General features: G+C 39.5%; 1 protein-coding gene across 26 annotated transcripts in view; it reads left to right on the top strand.

The window, feature by feature from the left end:
• Positions 1 to 7,045, top strand: part of ESRRG (estrogen related receptor gamma) — a 665,923-nt gene that overhangs the window by 338,627 nt on the left and 320,251 nt on the right. The window contains exon 1 of one of the 26 annotated variants that reach the window (XM_028488325.2): positions 1,882 to 2,050. The exons of 24 other annotated variants lie outside the window; for them this stretch is intronic. The gene's annotated coding sequence lies outside the window, so the exon portion shown is untranslated. Of the gene's footprint in view, positions 1 to 1,881; positions 2,051 to 7,045 lie in introns of those variants that run through there. One more of the 26 variants, XM_028488327.2, reaches the window with a different exon arrangement.

The raw sequence follows: 7,045 nt of genomic DNA, 5'->3' as shown, positions 1-7,045 counted from the left end.
TACTGTTCTCCATAGTGGTTGTACCAATTTACATTCCCACCAACAGTGCAAGAGGGTTCCCTTTTCTCCACACCCTCTCCAGCATTTATTGTTTGTAGCCTAGACTGTATTTCTAAGGTTGTATCTCTTTCCTCAAACTCTATCTTGCCTTCTTCTCAGCTGGACCCTTCCCAATCTTTACCTTTTCTTTGAGGCTTAACATATAGGAACACTGACATATATGCCACTGTCATGTAAGGATTTTTAATTAATTAATTAATTTATTTTGACTCACTAAGCTCCTATTTGTTTGTTTGTTTTCTTCTCAGTAACAACAGTTTGCATTATGTGATGCTTTACTACAATATTGTTGAAATTTAGTTTTGATCTTTGAACCAAAGAAAGCAACGTTTTGTAGGGAGACTACCTGAATTTAAAAAGATCACAAAATGTTTTCTCTAAACCATGAATAAGATAAGGAAGCCTTGACATATGTTCCACATTGTTTAAATGACTTGTTTGGAAAGATTTTCTTTCTTTATTGGCAAATCTTCAGTGTTTGCCATCTTTGAAAGGCCTCTAAATAGGGAGAAGCTTTTCAAATATCTTAAAGTCGTATGTATGATTCCTTTCTTCTGTTCCTTCCAGTTAGATTTTAGCGTATACCAGGCTTCTCTTAAGCCAGTTTAGTTCTTTTAAATGTGCAAATATTGATCTAGCAATTGCATGTAAACACTCTTGACTTTCAGGAAAGTTAGGTGTATACCATTTGCATTCTTATTCCAGACACATTAAAGTCCTAGGGCGTTTCCAAAAGTTTGGTTCTTTTACTGTAACATTCCTTATTGGTTGCTTATTTATTTTTGGCTTAAGTACAAAAGGCATCGTTCTACTATTCACTGCTTAATCAGAGTCGTGAAATGTGAAGATCAGTAGCTCTTACTGAGTTCACAATTATAAAATGTGTTAAATGACCACGGTTTCTAATGAACACCCACCGATACGGTGTATTTTAAAACCATGTTTCGTACAGCACCCCAAAGGTACGGTGTGGTGAGACCTCTTAAAACCTTTGCTCTCGCTTTGGCAAGTTCGCTCTGATACAGGAGATGAATCCTACTAGTGAATGAGGCGTTTCACTAGCCTCTGCGGTAAGTCAAGTTCAAGTTGGCTTTTCCTGCGAACACCGGGTTCCAATGGAGGGGTCCCAGCGTTGCCCCTTTACACTCTGCAAGTGTGCCATTTGGGATCCATGCTGTCAGCAACAGTGACAGTTTTCCTCTGGAAGCCAGTTTCTGTGTTGTGTTTGGTCCTCATTTTGCAAAGAAAATAGTGACACCAGATAACATCTGGCCGATAGTCCCCTGGCTGAACTTTACCCCTAGGAAGACATGCAAGAGCTGGGGAGTGGGGGGCGGTTGGGGGGAGGTAGTTTTAAATAGACCACGCACTTCTGCTAGAAAAACGAGCAGCGAGTTGTGCTTTCGTAATGGTCGCGTGACAGTACTGCTCCACTGTGTTCAGTTCATTGGAAATCTGAGCCCCCTTCCACCAGCTGCACTTGACCGTGCCCAGAGGTCTTGCTTGGGTTCGGTTGGCAGATGAAGCTCTGCTGTGTGACAGCTGCAGTGCGTGGGTGCTGCCAGGGGCAGCGCAGCCAGGGAGGCCCGAGCCTGGGTGGTCCTCCCCCCAAGGCAGGTGGCAGAAGTGGCCCAGAGCGTGTGGATTAGGGAGAACAGCCACGGAGCCCCGAGAGGAGAGGGACAATCTGGGCCCCTATTCTGATAATTATCTGGATTCAGTATGCAGTCTATCCCATTCCTCAAGGCCAGGGATGTAGAGAACAGTGTGGCCGAAGGGTTAGAGCTCAGCCTTTGCAGTTGGCTCCCAGCTGTGTGACCTTGGGTCAGTTACTCAACGTCTCTGTCCCTCAGTTACCTTATTTGTAAAGTTAGGATAGTGATACTATCTACTTCGAAGGATTAAAGAAAATAATCCTTTAAAAGCACTTAGCTCTGTGCCGGGCACACAGTCGGCACTCCACATTACCACCGTGAAGCTTTCCTTTGTGGTAAGTGCAACGCTTTCTGTTTATAGATGGAGAAACTGAGGCTGTAAATCATGAGCTCACCTAAGACCATTTGGACGGGAATAGAATTCATGTTTCCTGGCTTGCTGGCTATTTTGCTAACCACTAATTTATGCTTCTTCCCTGCATCAAGCCCTTAACATTCGTGTTCTTGATTAAAGTGAGGGAAGGATTTAAGAAAATAATGGTAAGAAATAAACTCATAGAGATTAATTTCATCTGCTGCATCTCATCCTTGAAGCTGATCTTACTTGAAAGAAAAAAAACACTATGTTTTCCGTCAGTGTCTCCCCACAGCTAAAATGATAGGGTTTTTTAAATAGAAATTTTACATTGCTGGTAAAATTGGCAAGTTTTAAAAAATAATAATTTTTCATGACTGTGGAGTCTTGTAGGCTTCTGAAATTATCCACAGACAATTAAACTGGCTCTGAGCCTTGGGCAGAATAAGGTAGGAAAGTGTTTACAGTTCATAGCTGTGAATGTACGCTGGAGTATTTTGCTTTAAGCAATACAGAAACTCCTGGGATAAGCAAAAAGCACATTTTCAAAGTGAAACAGACTGAAGCAAGTAGGAGAAATGTTACATATTAAGGTTAAAAACTATTTATGAGGCTGAATTAAAAAAGCATAGACAACGAGGTATCTTTATGCTTCTATTAATACTGATTTGTGTCTACTTCACAAATAATTAGTTTTGCAAATTAATATTTGGAGTTGGCTAAATAGCTGGTTATTAAATGTTTGAGAAGAAAAAAAAAGTTGAATTCACCAGTTATTTGAGTGATTTTGACATGCAGTTCCCCAAACAAACAAACAAAACTGTTTGTGTATATAGGGGTAGTATAATTCAGCTCCCTCTAGCTTGTGAATTTCATTCTACAGATGGAATTCCCTTCCACCCCCAAAATAAATAATAAACACAGGTCTGTGGCTCGAGTCCACAGTGCAGTCAGGCTGCTAATTTGATTTGATTACTAGATATAGCCCCGTGGTCTGGGGGTGTTTCTCCTCACCCAATGACAACAGTATTGAGGTGGGTAGAGTAGGAGGGGTTTTTTTTGTTTTTGTTTTGCTCTGTTTTGTTTTGTTTTTTCATCACCAAGGAGCAAAGCCTTTTCGGCACATTAGCACTATTTTCAGCAAGTAATGCAAAATGGGAAATAATTGGGTTGACGAGCTCCTGGGATATTAGTGGTGCTTCGGGCAGGAAAGCAGGCATTGGAAAATAAATGACAAATTAGTCTGCTTAATCTTTTTATTGTGAATCAGATGCCACGGCAGTGGTTCATAATACATTAATAAACACCAGTTAATGCAACTCAGACGTTATTCCTCAAATTCACAAGAGTGGTAAGAATTCTTTCCCAAGGGAGTGAGCATGTTTACCGAGTGATTTTCCTCCTATGCAAGCAGGATGTCCTGGTATAAACCCAGGTGAATAACGCTAACAATGATTTATGTAGAGTGCATCAGCATTTATGGGCAGTTTCGTGCATATCCACCTGTGTGAGCTTCACCATGACATCCCCGGGAGGGGCAAGTTTTCCTGTTTCCCAATTTTACAGACAAGACACCTGAGAAGTTAAATGATCTATCAAATGTTGCTTGATGTTGGTCAAGCAAAGATTTGGACCTTGATTTTCTGGCTTCAAAAACAATATTCAATATCTTGTAATAACCTATAATGGAAAAAGAGTCTGAAAAGGAATATATATATATTATATATGTGTTATATATAATATATATATAAAACAATCACTTTGCCTAACACCTGAAACTAACACAACATTGTAAATCAACTATACTTCAATAAAAAGTTGTTTGTTTTCAAAAAACACACTTGTGCTCTTGCTGCCCCATCTATGTAGAATTAAAATTGGTCGTGTAACTCTCTATAGTGTAAATTCCAATGTCTGAGTTAAGTCATGTTCCCCTATCCATTTTAGATAAAGTTTCATAATACTGCAAATATAACTGAATACCAAAATATTACCAAGTTCCTGATATTGCTAAGACTGCCTTTACGTGTCTTCTTAGCACTGATGACATAAAGGAGTCTTATGACATTTTTCCTGTGGAAACTCTGAGACATGATCACAGCTGAGCCAGCGTGTGTCCCCAAGTATCACTAACCAGGCTAGTCAAGATAACTTGTCTAGGTCCTCTGATGGCTGATCATATCATGTGTTTAACAAACATCAGCTTCTGAGTCCTGGGACTTCCCCTTTAGCATCTCCAGAACACGAGTCAGCCCTCGCAGCTCACGGGATCTGTTAGTGACTGGGCATCTTTACAATAAACCTCTCCAACTTTGCTTGGCTTCTCCTGAAGTTCATTCTTCACAATACTTAGACTTAACTGTTCAGCTGTACAGCGTTCTTTCATCCCAGGTAACATGATGTTTTGCAATTATTCTAATGCCTGTTGTGGGAGGGATATTTTTGTCTCTTGAGTCCCTTCTATCCTCATTCATATCAGCCCTGTTCTCCATGCTAGATGCATAGGAAAGAGGCACTAAATTTGTGTTTCTGGTTTTTTTTTTTTTTTGCGGTACGCGGGCCTCTGACTGTTGTGGCCTCTCCCGTTGCGGAGCACAGGCTCCGGACGCGCAGGCCCAGCGGCCATGGCTCACGGGCCCAGCCGCTCCGCGGCATGTGGGATCCTCCCAGACCGGGGCGCGAACCCGGTTCCCCTGCATCGGCAGGTGGACGCGCAACCACCGCGCCACCAGGGAAGCCCTAAATTTGTGTTTGTTGATCATTTGACCAGAGGGGCTTTGGCTAACCATGCTCCCTCTTTTTTGTTCACACGAGAGCACCTACCCTGCGACCGGGTCAGTTAGGATATGATCATAACACTTAGGGAAGAGAAAATGATATCCAGCCAATGTCATGGACAAGAGAGGAGTAGATTAAAAAAAAAAAAAAAAAGATGTGCAAGGGATTCAAACTTTAAAATTAGACTTATGTTTGAACCAGAGTTATAAAAATATGTTTCTAAGAAAGAAAGGCTGATTGCTAATGAGAAGAAGACAAATCATAGCACATGGTGAAGAACGCCAAAAGCAAACATCTCTCCCCCTGGCTCACAGCATTTATGAATGCTCTGTTTATGCGGTTAAACGTGGTTGCTATAGTTTTTGCTTTGTTTGTTGTGTGTTCTACTATGTGAACAAACAGCTCTGCAGAAATTGGAGGCCAATGGCACCCCAAAATAAGTGAAATAGAAACATTATCCATTCAGAAATTATGCCAACATAAACTTTTCATATAATTTGGTTTTTGCAAAGCACTTAGATGTATCCTTTCAGTGTTAGATAAAAGCAAAGGTTTCCCTATTCATAAATGAACTTTAAAGAAATGTGTTAAAACAGACAAGGTAAAACACCCTAGATTTAATTTCTTTATATAATGACTCTCTTAAACATATATGTCTTCAGCTTGATTGTTTTTTTCCTTCTTTTCCGAGAGGGGGCCTTGGAGACTTGCACGGTAATTATGCGTCCTGCCTTCCTAAGGACAGTCTGTTACTGTTTTCACTAAATAACCTGTGATCATGTAATGGATAAATGGTATTACCTCTGTTTTAATGACACCCCCCCCCCTTATTTTACAGTGGCCGGCAGTGTGCCAGGGTCAGCTTCTTGGACTCTGTTTTTGTTCTACCTTCCTCAGTACTACGACAAAAACTATTTACGTTTTGCTTGAATAGCTTAAACACCATTTTAGAAGACTTTAGATTGCTTTTGAACATATTTGAATGCATCTTTAGCCATCACTGGGCTTAAAATGGAAACCCTTTTTTCAGCTTATCTGTATTAAACACCTGTAAAAATCAATGGTACTGTATTTTTTTTCTTATAATGCTCTGTTCCTTTAACTAATGCCAGAAATAATGCACAATTTATTCTAGCGTGTTCCCTTCCCTTTGCCTGATGTTCTCCGGTAGTAACTCACTTCTGCTGACTTAATAGTAAAATTGCCAGGTTGATGTTGAAATTCAACCAATTGGAGCCTAATCCTCAAGAAGAAATTTGCTGTCTCTCCTACTGATATCATCCATCTTCTTCATAATGAATATGCAGAAAGTTTATTTTATTTTTTGCAAATGCACATACTTATAGAAATGACCAATAGGAGAGGTTAGAGTTAACCAGTGATGGTTTTTTTCTTTTTTTTTTGATCGTTGTTATTTTTCCCTAAAATCAGAAGTCATTACATTTATATTGAAAATATTGAGTGGTTTGTATGAGCTTTATGCCAAACTAAGATTAGTGTGCTGTAGCCCATTACAAATGTGGAAGATTGACCATTTTTTATGAGTTAGAATAAAAAATATGATAATAATGTCTTCTCATCATCATAAAGAGAGATGATAATGACTAAATGAAATATTTATATTATCTCATTTTATTTGATAGGTTCCATCTTCTCCCATACCAAACATCTTCCCAAGAGCCACCATAGCCTCCTGTTTAAAAAGGAAATCTTTGTAGAATTCACGTTCTCCATGTGTGCCAATACATCCAGTTGTCCAATATTTGACTCATTTGGACTCTTTTTAGTTTCTGACATTTATTTTGCTTCTCAAAATAAAGCCCAGTGATCTAGTATGTTTTGATCAGGGCTGTGCATAAAGGCAGGTGACATTTTAGTTTTGACATGCATCTCTATTTGTCTGTTCCCAAGCATTGCTTTTTGGATTGTGGGCTAATTGTTAAACAAAACTACATACATATATACATGTATATATCTGATATATGCCGTCCACCACTGACCCTCCTATTCTGTATACCCCTCTGTCTCTTCATCAGCTGCATTTTGAGGCTTTCCCTCGCCTGTATTTCTTTCCTTTTTGTTTCTTTAATTGGGGTATAGTTGTTTTACAATGTTGGATTAGTTTCTACTGTACAGCAAAATGAAGTAGAGTTCCCTGTGCTATACAGCAGGTTCTCATTAGTTATCTATTTTATAC

Source organism: Physeter macrocephalus, chromosome 4 (assembly GCF_002837175.3).
Source record: "Physeter macrocephalus isolate SW-GA chromosome 4, ASM283717v5, whole genome shotgun sequence".
NCBI classification, from domain to species: Eukaryota; Metazoa; Chordata; class Mammalia; order Artiodactyla; family Physeteridae; genus Physeter; species Physeter macrocephalus.
The sequence above is the reverse complement of the archived record's forward strand: the minus strand, read 5'-3'. Positions and strand labels throughout refer to the sequence as shown.